Source organism: Oncorhynchus kisutch, linkage group LG25, assembly GCF_002021735.2.
Source record: "Oncorhynchus kisutch isolate 150728-3 linkage group LG25, Okis_V2, whole genome shotgun sequence".
Lineage (NCBI taxonomy): Eukaryota > Metazoa > Chordata > Actinopteri > Salmoniformes > Salmonidae > Oncorhynchus > Oncorhynchus kisutch.
This window is the reverse complement of record NC_034198.2, coordinates 1,728,676-1,738,906: the sequence shown is the minus strand read 5'-3', so window position 1 is coordinate 1,738,906 and position 10,231 is coordinate 1,728,676.

The following is a 10,231-nucleotide window of genomic DNA, read 5'->3' as shown; positions in this document are numbered from 1 at the left end:
CCGAGATGGTGTAGCATCGCCTCATGATGCTGGACGCATTCCTCAACCCCTAGTAACGGGGTACCTGCTCCTGATGACTCCATTTGTGGTGCGTGTTTCTGTCAGGCTGTGGGTAACTGGTGCATGGAATCAGGCGCAGGAGAGCAGAGATGAGTGTACAAGGTAGTTTAATCCACGAACTGCACCCAGTATAAAACAAATACTAAAGGTGAGTGAAATTACCGGTCACTCGTAAATACCAGCCATATAGAATCAACCTGAACATAATAAACAAACATGCACACCAAAATACAGGTCACTCGTAAATAACAGGCGTAATAACGAACCCGGCAAACAATACCAGCCAACAAGTAACGACCTGAACATTATATACAAACACGCACACCAACTTGGGGGAAACAGAGGGTTAAATAATGAACATGTAATTGGAGAATAGAAACCAGGTGTGTCGAAAACAAAGACAAAACAAATGGAAAATGAAAAGTGGATCGGCGATGGCTAGAAAGCCAGTGACGTCGTCGCCCGAACAAGGAGAGGGATCGACTTCGGTGGAAGTCGTGACACTTCCGACTTCAGTGTGTTCAAGACTGGGATAATCTGAAAAAAAAACTATCTCCGACTGGGAAAATTTGCTTTGAAAGGTCATTCAACTCGGAATTCCAAGTGGGGAACCGACTTTCCAACCTGAAGATCACCAACATGATTCAACCTCGTTTTTCTTCTCTCGAGTTCCCAGTTGTCTTGAAAGCACCATAATACCAGACAAATTATCGAAATGACAGGCCACTTTGACACTGACAAACTGAGAATCTGAGATCAATGAAAACGACCATGTCTTGAATCCATCATTAGCATAGGCCTAGGTGTGTGGTATTGTATGCTACAATTTGGCGACTAAATTAATCCTAAAAATGCTTGTTTCACTGATGTGCAGCTCACTCGCCGGTGAGGCACTCATGCCAACAGACAGCAGTGACTCTATAACTTAGGCAAATTTATTTCACATCATCAGGCTTGATGCAGCTCCTCCAGAACCATTCATGTGGCTCTATAAGGAAATCAATTATTCTAGTTCTGTGAGAGATACAGGTGGGAGGGGCACGAAAATTAACGAAGAGGTAACTCGAGTGAAGTTTGATCGCGTTCATTCAAATTTTTACTTGCAAAAAGTGACAATTATATTTCATGCCACGAGAGGTACCGGATCTGGCCAAATCGGTTCCGGAACTAAACAGTCCAAAACGGAGAGGTGCCGGATCCTGTTCCGGCAGGATCTGTCTCAAATTAAGCACTGGGCTGCACATTCTGAGTGTGCGACATGGAATTAGAGTTTGGCTTTTGTTTCAGTGTTAGTCATTGAGTGTTTTTTTGTTGAGTCCATCCTAGTGGGAGCTATCATGTCATCTCAAGTCGCTGCTCTACTCATTGCTTTTAAACATTGAGGGCATCAGTATTGCTAGATACTGTTTGTTTTCTCTCTCATTCCTTCAACACGAGTTTCTCTTCAAGAGCGTGTACAGCAATAGTTGCCATCCCTTCCTTAGTCATTGTGAGTGCAGAGGCTTTTGATGATGCAGGATAAAGGCTTCCCCTCCTTGATCCTTTGATTGCAGAATTTAAGGCACTGCCATCACAACCAATGTCACTGCTATACAGAAAGTAATCATCCTCAGGGTGCTTTCTGTGCAGTGCAGTTTTCACGACCACATATTGGCAAAATGGCTCTTACAAAGTACACCAACAGCCAGTGACAATAATTTGTCCCAGGTAGTGACCATCTTTCCCGGTCAGGGTTCTGCCGAGGTCCTGCTCCCAGTCTGCTTCCTGAGCAATACAGAATTATCTCTCTCATCACCTTTGTGTATGTGACATGATTTGTGTTATGTCCTGATTCTCTAAATCAGAGGTTCAGCTCGAGACCCAAATTAGGAATTAACTGTCCAACAACCCAAATTAAGAAGAAATAGTCTATGTCATTATCAATGTATTAACTTGTGACCCACCTCTCACATACCCATGGCCTACTTTGGGTCCTGACCCATAGTTTGAGAAACCCTGCTCTACCTCCCTAAGTGTGCACCAATGGCACCCCTCATTTAAGCATTGGATTGAGTCATGTTTTATTTCTCTATTTCTCTATTCTGGTTTGGATTTAAAACCCAGCAAATGTATATGATTTTTGATTTCTGGTCAAAGCACTGAACATTTTTTAAGCACAAGTTAAGTACCAATGGGCAATGATACATTTTGGGAAGGACACTGTCCTTAAAAACCCTAATATTAGTATTTATCTATTTAGGAACTCTTTGTTTTGCAGGTTGCAGAGGAGGTGGTGGAAGAGTGAGCCCTTGAGTCCCCTGTACCATAGACAGTGTTCAGATTAGACAATTATGTAATCCTGTGTGTGTGTGTGTGTGTGTGTGTGTGTGTGTGTGTGTGTGTGTGTGTGTGTGCTAATCAGATTGCAGATTCCTGACTTGTTAACTAAAATTGTAAGTGTTAATATTGTACTTTTTTTGTAAAAAATGTAATCAATTCTAACAATACAAATGAGATCATGCCATCACACACAAATATCAACAACAGCACACCTGGCCAAACCCATTGTGTTAACTATTCATTTTTTTTTTTTTTTGTACAATTGTATATATTTTTTTCAAACAATACAAAACATAAACATACAAATGACACCATACAGACGCACACAAACATCCAAGACATCACACCTGGCCAGACCCACCTGCTCACACCCCCATCTATCTCCAGCGCTTGCATCACTCTCCGCCACATGGCTTCAAACTGCACCATTTTGTTTCTCTGTCACCCACGCACTTTCAACATTTAATTAATAAAGTATGACCTTTCTCTTGTGTTAGCGATGGAGGATTGGTTGATTTCCAGTTAAGTGTGCATTTTTTCAAGATGTTTGATGAGACAAGTATTATCCAACCTGTCAGGTACCTCACTGCTCACTCTTATGGCATGTCTTGAAGTATGCAGATGGATTAAAAGTACATTTACATTGGGATACTAATGACAGCCAACTTTCCAACTCCGCCCATAACTTTTGGATTTGCAGAACGCATGGATTATTGAGTCATTATTCGTTTTACACTTAAAACATGACTCTGCCGTTGTACTGTAGAATTTGTGATTTCTCCTGTAGAAAACATTCTATACATTAGTTTATACTGGACTAAGTGTACATTTTTGTTACCTGTAATTTTGTTAGTGATGTTCCAACACCCTTAATCTTGTGCCAATATCAGTTATTTTTTGGAAGACATAAAAGGTTCCTTTTTATTCTATGAGTTTTATTTGCCCATATAAAGTGAGTTATGACCAAGTATACTTTTTTTTAAAGTCTTCAGTGGGGTAATTGGTATTACCAACAATAAATAAGGGGTCATTTGTATTACCGAGAATAAATAAGAACTGTTCATATTTGTCAGGCGGTGGGTGTAGCTGTTGCATGAAGTCAGGCCCAGGAGAGCAGAGATAATTGAACAAAGCACTTTAATAAAGGCAAATGCACAAAGTAACAAACCCAATGTGCTAACAAAAATAACGGTTGCCACTAAACAGCACCCGGGAATAAACCAGCCGGAAACATACCGACCTAACAATAAACAATCACGCACAAAGACATGGGGGAAAAACAGAAGATAAATACACAACACATAATGAGAGAAATGAAACCAGGTGTGTGGGAAAACAAGACAACACAAATGGAAAATGAAAAATGGATCAGCGATGGCTAGAAGACCGGCGACGTCGACCGCCGAACACCGCCCGAACAACGAGAGGCATCGACTTCGGCAGAAGTCGTGACAATATTTAATTGTGCCAGCCTGTGTGTATGTGTGTGTGTATAAACTATTGGTTGCTTAATCCAGAGAAATTATGGACCATGTAAAAAACTGTTGTCACGGCTGGCTAGGTGTGTAGCGAGGAATTAGGCGCAGAGATCAGAGAGGTCCAGGGGAAAAGTGCACTTTAATATGGCACCTAAATGAAAACCCAAAACAACGGGTACCAAGGTACAGAGCACTAACAACACCAAACGATACAACGTGATTATCAAAATAATCTCGCACAACAAAGGGGCGGGTTCCATAAGATAAATAGGGAAGAAAATCAAGCACGCACAAAATAGGAACAGGTGTAACAAATGAGACAAAATTAACCGAAAAGAAAAAGGGATCGGTGCCGGCTAGTAGGCCTTTTATGACGACTGCCGAGCACCACCCGAACAGGCGGGGGAGCCAACTTTGGCGGGAGTCATGACAACTGTTGGTCACTAAATCCTGTGAATACCCTCACCACCTATATACTTCTAACTGATTGGTTTGGTTCTGTAGTGTTGCTTGGTTAGAACATGATGTTGAGGCCCATCACTGTACTCTTGATAGCCACCACCACACGCAGACACAGCTGTCTCCATTTGAAGACGTATATATGATTTTGGTAATCCAAATGACTTGGAATCTTATTGTTGTGGTTCTATAAGACAAAGATATAACACATACTAAACAGTATTAGTTAAGAGTTATATAACTATGTGATATACATAAACTCAGCATTTTATCTTGTAAAACATTGGTGGGTCTGATATGTATGATGCTCTAGTGGTATTACAAAACTGGAAAATGAAACCTGAAGAAAGATGAACTGAATAATGCTATTTTAGGAAATCCTTGCACGTGTATAGTGTGGGTAAAATATGTGGTTCCACAGGTGTTAATCTATATGTATAAGCTATGTGTACGCAGTGTAAGGGCCATGTAAAGTAAGGTGGTGCAAAATGTGCTAATCTTATAGGTCTTGCCAGAGCCTTAGAAACTAAGCAAAAAGGGTCCTTTTTCAGGACCCTGTCTTTCCAAGATAATTTGTAAAAATCCAAATAACTTCACAGGTCTTCATTGTAAAGGGTTTAAACACTGTTTCCCATGCTTGTTCAATGAGACTTCAATATTCCAAGGTAAGAGGTTTTAGATTGTAGTTAATATAGTATTTATAGGACTAGGACTATTTCTCTCTATACCATTTGTATTTCATATACCTTTGACTATTGAATGTTCTTATAGGCACTATAGTATTGTGTAACAGTATAGCTTCCGTCCCTCTCCTCGCCCCTACCTGGGCTTGAACCAGGAACACATTGACAACAGCCACACTTGAAGCAGCGTTACCCATCACTCCACAAAGGTCGAGGCCCTTGCAGAGCAAGGGGAATAACTACTCAAAGTCTCAGAGCGAGTGACGTTTGAAACAATATTTAGCGCGCATCCCGCTAACTAGCTAGCCATTTCACATTGGTTACACCAGCCACTAGGCTGATAGGCTTGAAGTCATAAGCAGTGCTGTGCTTGCGAAGAGCTGCTGGCATAAAGCACGAAAGTGCTGTTTGAATGAATGCTTACGAACCTGCTGCTGCCTAGCATCGCTCAATCAGACTGCTCTATCAAATCATAGACATAATTATAACATAACCCACAGAAATACGAGCCTTTGTTCATTAATATGGCCGAATCCGGAAACTATCATTTCGAAAACAAAACGTTTATTATTTCAGTGAAATACAGAAACGTTCAGTATTTTATTTAACGGGTGGCATCCCGAAGTCTAAATATTCCTGTTACATTGCACAACCTTCAATGTTATGTCATAATTATGTAAAATTCTGGCAAATTAGTTCTCAATGAGCCAATCTGCCCAAACTGTTGCATATACCCTGACTCTGCATGCAATGAATGCAAGAAAAGGGACACAATTTCACCTGGTTAATATTGCCTGCTAACCTGGATTTCTTTTAACTAAATATGCAGGTTTCAAAATATATACTTGTGTGTATTGATTTTAAGAAAGGCATTGGTGTTTATGGTTAGGTACAGTCGACCAACGATTGTGCTTTTTTTTCTGCAGATGCACCTTCCTTAAATCATCCCCCAGCGTTGCATCGATTATATTGCAACGCAGGACATGCTAGATAAACTAGTAATATCATCAACCATGTGTAGTTATAACTAGTTATAACAGGCAGGCTCCTCTCGGAGTGCAATGAGAGGCAGGTGGTTAGAGCTTTGGACTAGTTCACTTTAAGGTTGCAAGATTGTTAGTTACATGTAGCTTGTCTGTGATACCTTTTATCATTCCTAGCTCTGGCTGAAACACAGAGAAATATGTTTCACACAAACCATCTACTCTCTCTACAGCTGTTACTCTTTGTACACGTGACCAGTCTAGCTTCAACTGACTGATCCAGTCTCTACCAGGCAGGGCAGAACCATTTCAACTGACTGATCCAGTCTCTACCAGGCAGGGCAGAACCATTTCAACTGACTGATCCAGTCTCTACCAGGCAGGGCAGAACCATTTCAACTGACTGATCCAGTCTCTACCAGGCAGGGCAGAACCATTTCAACTGACTGATGCAGTCTCTACCAGGCAGGGCAGAACCATTTCAACTGACTGATGCAGTCTCTACCAGGCAGGGCAGAACCATTTCAACTGACTGATGCAGTCTCTACCAGGCAGGGCAGAACCATTTCAACTGACTGATGCAGTCTCTACCAGGCAGGGCAGAACCATTTCAACTGACTGATGCAGTCTCTACCAGGCAGGGCAGAACCATTTCAACTGACTGATGCAGTCTCTACCAGGCAGGGCAGAACCATTTCAACTGACTGATGCAGTCTCTACCAGGCAGGGCAGAACCATTTCAACTGACTGATGCAGTCTCTACCAGGCAGGGCAGAACCATTTCAACTGACTGATGCAGTCTCTACCAGGCAGGGCAGAACCATTTCAACTGACTGATGCAGTCTCTACCAGGCAGGGCAGAACCATTTCAACTGACTGATGCAGTCTCTACCAGGCAGGGCAGAACCATTTCAACTGACTGATGCAGTCTCTACCAGGCAGGGCAGAACCATTTCAACTGACTGATGCAGTCTCTACCAGGCAGGGCAGAACCATTTCAACTGACTGATGCAGTCTCTACCAGGCAGGGCAGAACCATTTCAACTTACTGATGCAGTCTCTACCAGGCAGGGCAGAACCATTTCAACTGACTGATGCAGTCTCTACCAGGCAGGGCAGAACCATTTCAACTGACTGATGCAGTCTCTACCAGGCATACATCTATCATGCACTCTTCAAGAAACGGACCAAATTTACATGCGGCTGATAGTTTTCTTAAACTAGCCAAGTATTCAACTCTCCTTCGAGTTGACTCCTTGCATGAAACTTGCATCTTTCAGCAATAACATTTGTCCTCGTATATAGGGATTTTTCAACAGTGCAACCAACTCTGTAACGTTTTTTCACTTGGTTTCTGTGGTGCACATAAGTCCATTAACAAATTTGGAGTCTTTCTGCCAACAATTGTCATAAAAATGGCTTTAGACTTATCATCCTCATACTTGAGCTTATTAGCTTCAAAATACTGTTCTAGCTTTTTCAAATAGGCTTCAAAACTTCCCTCGAAATTAAAATCCTCTGCATTGCCGAACGACATTTTCCAACGAGACTGTCTTGATGGAGCTAGCACTTTCTTGCATGCTCTGTTCCCCTTTGGACAAAAACTCCGGTACCTAGTCACCAATCTGTTGCATCCAGAGTTAAAGGAAGCATGGGTTGTTTTTAATTATTATATTTCAGTCTTTGATGGCCAAGTGAGTATGCAAAAAATCTGTGAAAGTAAATTGACACAAATGTACCAAAAAATATCAACGTTTATATATTTAAATCTATAATATTGCCAGATTGGTTTTCACAGCTGTTTCATAAGGTGTTCATTATTGTAAATTGTAACGTATCCCTTGATGGTATTTGTTAGTTCAACATTAATTATTGTTGTATCATAGGACATACAATTGATATATATTCAACCATGAGGATGTACTAATGAGCTATGGTTTTATTAAAATCATAATAGAAGACTTCAGAAATAATATTATTTCAGTGTAAATAAGGGAAGGTCTGAAAAATGAAAACATGCCAGCTAGACAAGCCAGTGTATTAATCAGATGTGCATATGAATGGAGTGGAAATTTGCTGACTTTGTGATCTGTAAGGTAAGCAACGATAATGTGTGGGGGGGGGCATCGAAATTACATTATTTATTCCCGATAACTGTTTATTCATAAAAATCAGAAGATGGCAAAAAAAACATTAATCGCAATGCTATGGCCCATGCAAATTAATAGGAAAACAAAAGCTTATTATTATATATTTTTTGTATATTTTATTTTAAAGGATTTTCTTTTGCAATTTAGCACAACACAAAAGCACACAAGAAAAAAAAGAAAAACCACAGCTGCCAGACATATGAAAGGAAGTATTGCTTAAGCAAGACATGGGACAAGAATAGAGCAACAATGACAGTTACAACAACAGTAAGTGTTCCTAGTCAGTTTTCACAGTCAGTCTCTGTCCAGATGGTCCAGAAATGGACCCCAATCCTTGAAAAATCTGTTGGTCCTAAAAGGTTTTAAAAAAAATCCAAGTTAATGGTGTTAATAATTTCTGCTAGCCATCAACTGAAGCAAGGGGGGAGACTTCCATTTTGTCAGGATCATTTTTGGGGGCAGCCACCATTCCTGTTGTTCCTCATAGGACGATCTTAGAATAGACTCTGAGCAGCCAAAGAGAGCGAGTTCTGCGTCAGGGTCAATGGCCCTCTCATATACCTTTGAGTACCAATCAAAGATGTTCCTCCAATAATTATTGAGTAGGGGCCAGAGCCAAAAAAAGATGAGTTAAGGAACCCTCTGAGGCTTTACACTTGTCACACAGTGAGGAGACCTGCTAAATTGCAAAACATAGAAACACAAAACATAGAAATAAAGAACATAGAATGCCCACCCAAATCACACCCTGACCAAACCAAATAGAGACATAAAAAGGCTCTCTAAGGTCAGGGCGTGACAGTACCCCCGCCCCCAAAGGTGCGGACTCCGGATGCAAAACCTGAACCTATAGGCGAGGGTCCGGGTGGGCATCTATCCGCCGTGGCGGCTCTGGTGCGGGACGTATGGGCTATACTCAGCCTTGTCTCAGGATGGTAAGTTGGTGGTTGAAGATATCCCTCTAGTGGTGTGGGGGCTGTGCTTTGGCAAAGTGGGTGGGGTTATATCCTTCCTGTTTGGCCCTGTCCGGGGGTGTCCTCGGATGGGGCCACAGTGTCTCCTGACCCCTCCTGTCTCAGCCTCCAGTATTTATGCTGCAGTAGTTTATGTGTCGGGGGGCTGGGGTCAGTTTGTTATATCTGGAGTACTTCTCCTGTCCTATTCGGTGTCCTGTGTGAATCTAAGTGTGCGTTCTCTAATTCTCTCCTTCTCTCTTTCTTTCTCTCTCTCGGAGGACCTGAGCCCTAGGACCATGCCCCAGGACTACCTGACATGATGACTCCTTGCTGTCCCCAGTCCACCTGGCCATGCTGCTGTTCCAGTTTCAACTGACCTGAGCCCTAGGACCATGCCCCAGGACTACCTGACATGATGACTCCTTGCTGTCCCCAGTCTACCTGGCCATGCTGCTGCTCCAGTTTCAACTTCCACCTGACTGTGCTGCTGCTCTAGTTTCAACTGTTCTGCCTTATTATTATTCGACCATGCTGGTCATTTATGAACATTGAACATCTTGGCCATGTTCTGTTATAATCTCCACCCGGCACAGCCAGAAGAGGACTGGCCACCCCACATAGCCTGGTTCCTCTCTAGGTTTCTTCCTAGGTATTGGCCTTTCTAGGGAGTTTTTCCTAGCCACCGTGCTTCTACACCTGCATTGCTTGCTGTTTGGGGTTTTAGGCTGGGTTTCTGTACAGCACTTTGAGATATCAGCTGATGTACGAAGGGCTATATAAATACATTTGATTTGATTTGATTTGATTTGACGTAGACCCCGCTCCACCTCTGGCTCACCCCACTTTGGTGGCGCCTCTGGTGTGGGGACCATCGTCGCCGACCCCGGACTGGGGAGCCTCGTTGCGGGCCCCGGACTGGGGACCCTCGTTGCGGGCCCCGTACTGGGGACACTCTTTGCGGGCCCCGGACTGGGGACCCTCGTTGCGGGCCCCGGACTGGGGACCCTCGCTGCCGGCCCCGGACTGGGGACCCTCGCTGCCGGCCCCGGACTGGGGACCGCCGCTGGGGGCTCCGGACTGGGAGCCGTCGCTGGTGGCTCCGGACTGGGGGCCGTCGCTGGAGGCTCCGGACTGGGGGCCGTC